The following is a 12,564-nucleotide window of genomic DNA, read 5'->3' as shown; positions in this document are numbered from 1 at the left end:
TGCTGTGACCCTTCTCAGTTTAATCGAACGCAGTACCTGTTCATTTTTTTCTTCTTTTTAAAAAAAATAACAACACACTGAGCGCTTTTTCTGGTCACTAAGAGTTGAGAAATGTTTAACTTCGGGTAAAACGCATCACTCATCACTGTCAGCCGTCCAATCGGCTTTTTACCCAGCCGTCCAATCACAGTGGAGGAGGGGCGGGACTAATACCACACTGACCAATCAGCACAGTCTGCGTGTACAATGGTGACAGACGACAACAAGCACAACAACAGAACAGAATCATTCAAACCCAGGGCCAGTGAGGTGAAGATAGGCTTTCAGAAGAGCGCTGGTGTTTCAGCTGCTACACATTACACACAGCCTTAGAGTTAAAACTACTACTACTAATAATAATAATGAAAATAATAATGAAAATGAAAATAAATGATTGTTATTAGATTGGTTCCCTAAAAACACCAGTGCAAATGCAATGTGAACTGAGACACTAAAAACAGGTTTGAGTTTTCTTTAAAGTCCTGCAACAACGTTAAATGTCTATCGTATCAGTTCAAATCACAATATATGAAACAATAATCACAATATACTTTACGGGCCAGGTCGTGCAGCCTTATATATATTGATAATTTTATAATAAAAACAAAATAAATAAAACACCTACTAAAAAATGTCATGCAACCCTTAACTGACAGAGAATCGTCAATGTGTAGATGAAGTATTGAAATATTAACTTACAATCTGTGTGTGTGTGTGTGTGTGTGTGTGTGTGTGTGTGTGTGTGTGTGTGATTGCATTTTACAGTTGCACATATGCGGTTACATCTACAAAATATCTCCGTTGCGTCACTCACCTGCAGGATTGAGCTCTGATACATGTGCGGCAGCAAGAAAGAAGAACAACACAACACTTAATATCAGAGCACACACACACACACACACACACACACACACACACACACACACACACACGGATCAGACCAATACACACGAGTAAAGAAAGATACCAGGCTATAAACAATGAAAGTCATGCTAGCCAGAGGAATCCATTCATAACCAAATACAACTATAAGAAAAATATTCATACTTTACTTTTAATTTACTAAGATATTCACATCACTGTAATGCAATTGTTTTGTAGTGTTGAAATTGCTAAGTATTTCTACATTATGGTGGTATTTATGCTGATTTAAATAAATACAAAAATGTATTCCAGTATTCCAGTACTGAAAGTCCCCACAGAAAGAGATGAAGATTGTTCATGTTTCTGAAAGGTTCTTCTGCTCACCAAGGCTGCGTTTATTTGATCAAAAATACAGTAAAAACAGTAAAATATGACAATTCCTGTGATCAAAGCTGAATTGTCAGCATCATTACTCCTGTCTTCAGTGTCACATGATCCTTCAGAAATATCTCCTTTTTTCCCTGTTGGTGTTAGGCTGGAATGTGACCTGCACCTGTTTTCGTGAGATTCGTCCTAAAAGCTTTTAGTGAAACCCTCGACTGCTTCTGACCAGCTTTATGAAACATGAGCTATACGCTGGAAGTGTGTGAGATACACCTCCGCTCGCAGGTCTAAATGTGGCATCAGTCTCTCCGCTCCATCTGTGCAAAGCTCAAGTTATCTCTGAGTAAACATCAGTAACCGTCGACACACACTCCCCCTGACCAGCTCACCTCATCTGCCACCACTGCTCTGTTTACTTAGACATTTCTGGCCAGTAATGGCTGTTCCTCTCTCATTCAAACACACACACTCCCAAACACACACACTCCCAAAAACACACACTCCCAAAAACACACACTCCCAAAAACACACTCCCAAATGCACACTCCCAAATGCACACTCCCAAATGCACACTCCCAAATGCACACTCCTTAAAACACACTCCCAAACACACACACTTTTCCAAACACACACTCTCCCAAACACACACTCTTCCAAACACACACACACTCTTCCAAACACACTCTCCCAAACACACACACACTCTTCCAAACACACACTCTCCCAAACACACACACACACACTCCCAAACACGCACACACACACACTCCCAAACACATACACTCACACTCACACACACACTCTCAAGCACAAACACACTCCCAAACACACACACACACTCCCAAACACACACTCTCCCAAACGCACACTCCCAAAAACACACTCCCAAATGCACACTCCCAAAAACACACTCCCATAAACACACTCCTTAAAACACACTCCCAAACACACAAACACTCTTCCAAACACACACTCTCCCAAACACAAACTCTTCCAAACACACACTCTTCCAAACACACACTCTTCCAAACACACACCCCCAAATGCACACTCCCAAACACACACACACACACACACTCTTCCAAACATACTCTCCCAAACACACACACACTCTTCCAAACACACACTCTCCCAAACACACACACACTCCCAAACACACACTCCCAGAAACACACTCCCTAAAACACACTCTGCCTAAAACACACTCCCTAAAACACACAACCAAACACACACTCTCCCAAACACACACACACTCCCTAAAACACACACACACACTCCCAAACACACACTCACTAAAACACACTCCCTAAAACACACTCCAAAACACACACTGCCTAAAACACACTCCCAAACACACACTCTCCCAAACACACACTCCCAAACACACACACTCCCAAAAACACACTCCCAAACACATACTCCAAAACACACACACACACACACACTCCCAAACACACACACTCCCTAAAACACACTCCCAAACACACACTCCCTAAAACAAACACACACTCTCCCAAACACACACTCTTCCAAACACACACTCTTCCAAACACACACTCTTCCAAACACACACTCTTCCAAACACACTCACACCCACACACTCTTCCAAACACACTCTCCCAAACACACACTCTTCCAAACACACACTCTCCCAAACACACACACACTCCCTAAAACACACTCCCAAACACGCACGCACACACACACACACACACACACACACACACACACACACACACACACACACACACACACACACACACACACACACACACACACACACACACACACTCCCAGAAACACACTCCCTAAAACACACTCCCTAAAACACACTCCCTAAAACACACTCCCTAAAACACACTCCCTAAAACACACTCCCTAAAACACACTCCCTAAAACACACTCTGCCTAAAACACACTCCCTAAAACACACTCTCCCAAACACACACACACACTCCCTAAAACACACACAGTCCCAAAAACACACTCCCTAAAACACACACTGCCTAAAACACACTCCCAAACACACTCCCTAAAACACACTCCCAAACACACACTCCCAAACACACACACACTCCCAAACACACACCCAAACACACACTCCCAAACACACACTCCCAAACACACACTCCCAAAAACACACTCCCAAACACACACACTCCCAAACACACACTCCCTAAAACAAACAACCACTCCCAATAACACTCCCAAAAACAAACACACACTCCCAAAAACACACTCCCTAAAACACACTCCCTAAAACAAACACAAACTCCCAATAACACACTCCCAATAACACACTCCCAATAACACACTCCCAAAAACACACTCCTAAACACACACACTCCCAAAAACACACTCCCTAAAACACACACTCCCTAAAACAAACACACACTCCCTAAAACACACTCCAAAACACACACACTCCCAAAAACACACTCCAAAACACACACACTGCCTAAACACACTCCCAAACACACACTCTGCCTAAAACACACTCCCAAACACACACTCCCTAAAACACACTCCAAAACACACACTCCCAAAAACACACTCCAAAACACACACTGCCAAACACACACTGCCAAACACACACTCCCAAAAACACACTCCCTAAAACACACTCCCTAAAACACACTCCCTAAAACACACTCCCAAACACACACTCCCTAAAACACACTCCCAAACACACACTGCCAAAAACACACTCCAAAACACACACACTGCCTAAAACACACTCCCAAACACACACTCCAAAACACACACACTGCCTAAAACACACTCCCAAAAACACACTCCAAAACACACACTCCCAAAAACACACTCCCTAAAACACACTCCCTAAAACACACTCCCAAACACACACTGTCAAACACACACTCCCTAAAACACTCCCAAACACACACTGCCAAAAACACACTCCAAAACACACACACTACCTAAAACACACTCCCAAACACACACTCCCTAAAACACACTCCCAAAAACACACTCCCAAAAACACACTCCCAAAAACACACTCCCAAAAACACACTGCCAAAAACACACTGCCAAACACACACTCCCAAAAACACACTCCCAAAAACACACTCCCTAAAACACACTCCCAAACACACACTCCCTAAAACAAACAACCACTCCCAATAACACTCCCAAAAACAAACACACACTCCCTAAAACACACTCCCTAAAACACACTCCCAAACACACACTGTCAAACACACACTCCCTAAAACACACTCCCAAACACACACTGCCAAAAACACACTCCAAAACACACACACTACCTAAAACACACTCCCAAACACACACTCCCTAAAACACACTCCCAAAAACACACTCCAAAACACACACTCCCAAAAACACACTCCCAAACACACACTGCCAAACACACACTCCCAAAAACACACTCCCTAAAACACACTCCCAAACACACACTTCCAAACACACACTCCAAAAAACACACTCCCTAAACACACTCCCTAAAACACACTCCCAAAAACACACTCCAAAACACACACACTGCCTAAAACACACTCCCAAACACACACTCCCTAAAACACACTCCCAATAACACACTCCCAATAACACACTCCCTAAAACACACTCCCAAACACACACTCCCTAAAACACACTCCCAATAACACACTCCCTAAAACACACTCCCTAAAACACACTCCCAAACAACACACTCCCAAACAACACACTCCCTAAAACACACTCCCTAAAACACACTCCCAAACAACACACTCCCTAAAACACACACTCCCTAAAAACACACTCCCAAACACACTCTCATTCCTCCTGTTCTCCAGAGCTATTCCCGCAGTTCCTACACACACACGGCTCCGTCTGACACACACACATCCTCTGTGCTAGAAATCTTCAGAACGGATTTAAACATCAGAAAAGCTCCACACACTCACTGGTACTTAACACACACACACTCAGTGGTACTTAACACAGACACACACACACACACACACACACACACACACACACACACACACACACACACACACACACACACACACACACACACACACACACACACACACACACACACACACACACACACACACACACTCTCTCTCTCACTGGTACTTAACACACTCACACTCACACTCACACTCACACTCAGTGGTACTTAACACAGACACACACACACAGACACACACACACACACACACACACTCACTGGTACTTAACACACTCACACACTCTCACTAATACTTAACACACTCACACACTCTCTCACACACTCTCTCACACACTCTCTCACACACACACACACACACACACACACACACACACACACACACACACACACACACACTCACACTGGTATTTAAACAGGAAATAAAGAACTCTTTCTGGAGGGTTCTGCTAGAGTTGAGCAGAAGAGACTCTTTCAGAAACAAGAGATTCTTATTCTCTTTCTGTGAGGACTTTCAGTACTTTAATACATTTTTCTTTTCAGTTTTATTTATTTAAATCAGCAGAAATACCACCATAATGTAGAAACACTTAGCAATGAAACACATGCTTTTTTACATGTAAAACACTTGCATTACAGTGATGTGAATATCTCAGTTAAAAGTAAACTGAGTTTTTCTTATAGTTGTATGTGGTTTAACACACCAGTGTAATGTAGAGAGAGAACACACACACTCCACGTCTCTCTTCAGCTGTTTCTGTCAGAGGTCAGAGAATTAACTAGCAAAACTGTAATATGGCAGAAAGCACTAGTGAATAAAGCAGCGTTCCCGTCCATGTGTTCAGGAGAACATCCTCACTTCTGGAACACCAACACTGAACATCAGTCATAAACTGTAAGTTTCTGCAATCTTTCTCTTTCCCTCCATCATAAACGAGTGTGTCTCGAGCGTCAGGCGAAACACAGTAAACGCTGTCGGATGCTGGTGTTCGGGAACACACACGTGTGTGTGAGACGCTTCTGGAGGGAGTTACACCACATCATCCTGATCACACACTTCCACTCCGGCGTTTCAGAAACACCAAAACCAACATTAGAGACGCTGCGACGCCATTGGTCCACTGGTTACTCCAGTTATCCAATCACAGCCTCCGCTGAGGGTTTTGTTGTGTATCAAGAGATTTATTCAGTAAATGTGTTTCCATCATAGTTTATGTGCATGTGTTCTTATCAGAGAAATGATCTCCTCAACTGAGTGCACACGTTATTAATGCGCATTATTAGAATCTATGAACATCTTGGCATTTCCAGCCAGCGTTTTTAGAAAAAGTAGACACAGGTGTGTGTGCAAGTGTGTGTGTGTGTGTGTGTGTGTGTGTGTGTGTGTGTGTGTGTGTGTGTGTGTGTGAGAGAGAGAGAGTGTGTGTGAGTGCATGTTTGTGCTTTGAGAGAGAGAGAGAGAGAGAGAGAGAGGGAGAGAGAGAGAGACGTTAACAACTTTTTTTATTTTCCTATCATGTTATACAATGATCATCACATTTCCATAATTCATAATACTTAATAACAATGAGTAATAAATAACATTTTAAATTCTATATTAATTCCTTCAAATTTCAGCAATACCACTGAAACACTAATTTATCATCATCATTCACAAAATTTAAATTTGCATTTATACACCACTTTTTTTTTTTTATTAGCATATCATTATTCATTTGATAAAATTCATACTCTATTTTAACTCTGGATTCTACCAAAGCTTTGAACAATTCTACTATATTAATTCTTTTATCTTCATTTTCAATTTGATATGCTTTCCAAATAGTTAACTTCGCTTGACCAATTAAAAAATTGGAAAAGGTGCAGGACTCGATTTGAGACTTAATATATTTAAACCCAAAAATAAATACTATTTTTGAAAAATTCCAACCAAAGCCTTCAAATATATTTTCTAAGATATTCAAAAGAGGTAAAATTCTGTAACAATCAGAAAAAATGTGAAACACAGTATCCGATACATTACAAAATTTACAATAATTTTGAGTCTCTTGTAATGCAAGAGACTCGCTTACTGCTTTCTGAAAATGGCATATGTTGAAGTTCTTTTAGGGAAAGAAGTTGTCTCATATCCCCATTATCCTGCCAATTATATGGTGTTACAAATAATTCAGGAAAAAAACTTTGACTTAAACCATTAACAAAATAATCTTCAAGAAACTTGTTAAATAATATAGGAAATGATGATTTTAACTTGCTTAAAACATTCTTCACTATCCTTTCTGACTTCCTGCCCATTTGTTCAGTTATTTCTTGTGCACAAAACCATGTACTATGTTCAGTATCAACTAAATCTGCCACTTTCAAAACACCAGATGAAATAAAAGTGTTCATTTCAATACTTGGCAAGTTAGACGGATGACATAGCCATGCATTATGAAAAAGTGGTTCTTCAAGACCAAAATGATTCTCTCTCTCCATCTTAAATATACTCCATGCTCTCAACACAGACTGATAGAATCCATTTATACCCAAACCTTTGATTGCATTGTTAGAAATAAGGAATAATTGTCTATCAAGTCCCATTTTACTAACTGCCCGTAAAACTGCTAAACCAAACATAATCCATGGTTGTGGATCAGTGTTGTACAGCAGTTTTTGAGCTGATTGTAATCTCATAGCTTTCCATTTAGCAGTTAGATCAATGAGACCCTGACCACCCTCAAACACAGGTAAGTTCAGTATGCCTGGATGAACCCAATGATGTCCTCCCCAGAAAAAGTTCACAAAATGTTTCTGGAGTAGCTGCAAAAGTCCAGCTGGAGGGTCTAAAACAGTCAGTCGATGCCACAACATTGAAGCAGCTAAATTATTTATCACTAAAACTCTGCCTCTACATGATAACTGTGGCTGAATCCAATTCCATCTCTTCAATCGTCCCAATATCTTTTCAACCACTCCATCCCAATTCCTTGTCATATACTGCTGAGTGCCAAAAAAGATTCCAAGGATCTTCAATCCCTCTGTGTTCCAGTGGCACTGTTGTGGAAGATGAGGTGGAACTTCTTCCCGCCACTGACCACAAAGTAATGCTTCCGTTTTATTCCAATTTACCTTCGCTGAAGATGCTTTTTGAAACCAGTCCAGACACTTGCTCAATTGAAAAATGTCTTCTTGAGATCTTATTATGACTGTAACGTCATCAGCATAGGCAATAAGCCTTACTACAGTAGTTTCTGATATATTGGGATTGAGGACTGAAATACCTTGTAGCTTTTCTCTAAGAACTCTCAATAAAGGTTCGATGGATATTGCATATAAGAGTCCCGAGAGGCTGCATCCTTGTCTTACGCCTCTGCGCACAGGAAAAGTTCTTGTTAATGTTCCGTTTATCTTCAACATACTAAAAACATCTGTGTAAAGTATCTTGATCCATGAGATGAACTGTTCTCCAAATCCAAAAGCTGATAAGGCATTAAAAAGGTATTCGTGGTCGACTCTGTCGAACGCCTTTTCCTGGTCAAGTGATAGAAGGCCCACATCAAGTCCATAAATCTCAGTAAAATGCAACAAATCTCGCACAAGAAAAAGGTTATCAAAAATAGAACGTCTTGGAATACAATAAGACTGGTCTTTATAAATTATTGATGCCATAACATTTTTCAAGCGGTTTGTTAATGCCTTTGAAAGTATCTTATAATCTATCCCTAAAAGGGAGATAGGGCGCCAGTTCTTTAAAAGTCCTAAATCTCCTTTCTTTGGTAATAACGTAATTATTGCTCTTCTGCAACTGAGAAGAAGAACTCTTGATTTTTCACATTCAAGAAACACAGAGTGCAGATCTGGTCCAATCAATGACCACAAAGCCTTATAAAACTCTGAAGTCAGTCCATCCAGTCCTGGAGATCGTCCCACAGACTGCTGTTTAGCAGCCTCGCTCAACTCTTCAAGTGAAAGTGACTTTTCTAATTGCATCTTCTCATCTTCATTCAATCTTGGAGTTCCAGTAAGAAAATAATCTGTTGCTTCAGAATCACAAGGTTCAGCACTGTACAGTTCTTCATAAAAGGACAAAACTTGTGAAGTAATTTCTCTCTTATCTGTTGTCTCTCTTCCATCAGACAATTTAAGATGACCAATTAACTTCTTTTCTCGAACCTTTTTCTCCAAAGCAAAAAAGAATGATGTTGAAGAGTCCATTTTGATAAGCTGAGTAAATCTTTTTTGTACTATTGTTCCTTGATCTCTTTCTTCATGCAAATTTTTCAGGAGAAAATTATATTGTTCAAGCAAATCCACACTTGTTCCACCGCTTTCACTTATGGAGCTATTCAATCTCATGATTTCTTGTTCCAACTGTTCGATTTTCTTCTGAATTTCTTTTGTATTATTTTTTTACATACTGTTGGCAAAAAGACTGAATGTGGATTTTCCCAATGTCCCACCACTGACTTAGGGATTTAAACTCTTTCTTTCTCTCTCTCCAAGCTCTCCAAAAGAAAGCAAATAGATGTACAAACGTGCGATCTCGCAACAGAGTGTTATTAAAATGCCAATAAGATTTAAAGGTATTACTCGATGTTGTAACTATAACAGAAACATAGAAATGGTCAGAAATTGGAGTAGGAACAATTTTACTATCAAAAATGTTTCCTCTTCGACATTTCTGAACATATATTCAATCTAATCTAGCGCTCGATATAGTATTAGAATTCACTTTCAACCATGTGTATTGCCTACTTTTGGGGAAAGATTCTCTCCACACATCTACAAGGGAATAAAAAGTTACTACTTTCTTAAGAGCTTCAGCGGAATTAGGATGCGGTTCGTCATGATTCCTATCAACTGTATGATCAAGAGTACAATTAAAATCTCCAGACACAATTATAAAATTATCACAAGGAATATTAATCATTGCGTCCTGTAATTTCTTAAAAAATAAAACCCGTTCGTACCCAACATTAGGAGCATATACATTAATAAAGGAAAAAGACAGACCTTGCAAAATAATATCCACCCGCTGCATTCTTCCAGGAATAATTTCTATCATATTGGAAACGCTTCCCTGAACACTTTCCGATATGAGAACAGCTACTCCAGCACTTACACTGGAACCATGGCTAAGAAAAGCCTGTTCTTTCCATTCACTTAGCCATTCTGCCTGGTTAAATACATCTGTGTGTGTTTCTTGCAAGAATGTCACACTTGACTTTTTAAAAGCCAAAAATTTGAAAAGTGCACTTCTCTTTTCTTTATTACGACATCCATTTACATTCAAAGATCCGGTATTTAAGGATGTCATAATATCTTAATGCAGCAGGTGATATCTCACAACACTGTCTCTTTCCAATCTCTTAACGGCTACTTTTTTTTCGTATCTTGATGAACCATCTTCTTTACTTTGGTAATTATTTTTTTTAAGACGATAGCGTTTTTGTCTACTAAACTCCTCAACTGTTGCATTTATCATCACATCTCTACAAGACGCTAAAAATCTTCTTAAATCTGGAAAAAACAAATCAAATTGTGGATTCCGTACACCTTTAGTTTCGTCAAGGAAAGCACTAATCTCTCTTGTGGAATAAACTTTTATTTCACAGCCACTCAATTCTGAAGTGCCTGTTTGAGAATCAATGTCTCCCATTTCTAAAAAACTCCCTACACTCTCACATTCATCTGAATCACTATCAGACCTGGCGACACTAGAGCCGGCTGCAAACGACTGACTACAATTTCCATTTACTTCTTCATCTGATTTATCATCATTTTTGTAGTTTGTTTCTACATACTCCATCAATAAATCGTCATCTCTGTTTTTAGACTGAGAAGGTACTTTTTGTGCGTCTATACTTTCATACTTTCGTAAACGGCCGCATTATTTTCCTGAACGTCCGCATTATTTCCTTTAACGGCCGCATTATTTTCTCTAACGGCCGCATTATTTTCTTTAACGCCCGCGTTGTTTCCCTGAACGTCCGCATTATTTTCTTTAACGCCCGCGTTGTTTCCCTGAACGTCCGCATTATTTTCTTTAACGCCCGCGTTGTTTCCCTGAACGTCCGCATTATTTTCTTTAACGGCCGCATTATTTCCCTGAACGTCCGCGTTATTTTCTTTAACGCCCGCATTATTTTCCTGAACGTCCGCATTATTTTCTCTAACGGCCGCATTATTTTCCTGAACGTCCGCATTATTTTCTCTAACGGCCGCATTATTTTCCTGAACGTCTGCATTATTTTCTCTAACGGCCGCATTATTTTCCTGAACGTCCGCATTATTTTCCTGAACGTCCGCATTATTTTCTCTAACGGCCGCATTATTTTCCTGAACGTCCGCATTATTTTCTCTAACGGCCGCATTATTTTCCTGAACGTCCGCATTATTTTCCTGAACGTCCGCATTATTTTCCTGAACGTCCGCATTATTTTCCTGAACGTCCGCATTATTTTCTCTAACGGCCGCATTGTTTCCCTGAACGTCCGCATTATTTTCTCTAACGGCCGCATTGTTTCCCTGAACGTCCGCATTATTTTCTTTAACGGCCGCATTATTTCCCTGAACGTCCGCGTTATTTTCTTTAACGCCCGCATTATTTTCCTGAACGTCCGCATTATTTTCTCTAACGGCCGCATTATTTTCCTGAACGTCCGCATTATTTTCTCTAACGGCCGCATTATTTTCCTGAACGTCCGCATTATTTTCTCTAACGGCCGCATTATTTTCCTGAACGTCCGCATTATTTTCTTTAACGCCCGCGTTGTTTCCCTGAACGTCCGCATTATTTTCTTTAACGCCCGCGTTGTTTCCCTGAACGTCCGCATTATTTTCTTTAACGCCCGCGTTGTTTCCCTGAACGTCCGCATTATTTTCTTTAACGCCCGCATTATTTCCCTGAACGTCCGCGTTATTTTCTTTAACGCCCGCATTATTTTCCTGAACGTCCGCATTATTTTCTCTAACGGCCGCATTATTTTCCTGAACGTCCGCATTATTTTCTCTAACGGCCGCATTATTTTCCTGAACGTCTGCATTATTTTCTCTAACGGCCGCATTATTTTCCTGAACGTCCGCATTATTTTCCTGAACGTCCGCATTATTTTCTCTAACGGCCGCATTATTTTCCTGAACGTCCGCATTATTTTCTCTAACGGCCGCATTATTTTCCTGAACGTCCGCATTATTTTCCTGAACGTCCGCATTATTTTCCTGAACGTCCGCATTATTTTCCTGAACGTCCGCATTATTTTCTCTAACGGCCGCATTGTTTCCCTGAACGTCCGCATTATTTTCTCTAACGGCCGCATTGTTTCCCTGAACGTCCGCATTATTTTCTTTAACGGCCG

The 12,564-nt window shown here is 40.4% G+C and overlaps 1 protein-coding gene across 1 annotated transcript in view; it reads right to left on the bottom strand.

Annotated features, from left to right (window-relative positions):
- bbs9 (Bardet-Biedl syndrome 9) overlaps positions 1-12,564 on the bottom strand; it is a 177,853-nt gene that overhangs the window by 119,295 nt on the left and 45,994 nt on the right.

This window comes from Leuciscus leuciscus, assembly GCF_965113295.1.
Source record: "Leuciscus leuciscus genome assembly, chromosome: 20".
Taxonomy (NCBI): Eukaryota; Metazoa; Chordata; class Actinopteri; order Cypriniformes; family Leuciscidae; genus Leuciscus; species Leuciscus leuciscus.
The sequence above is the reverse complement of the archived record's forward strand: the minus strand, read 5'-3'. Positions and strand labels throughout refer to the sequence as shown.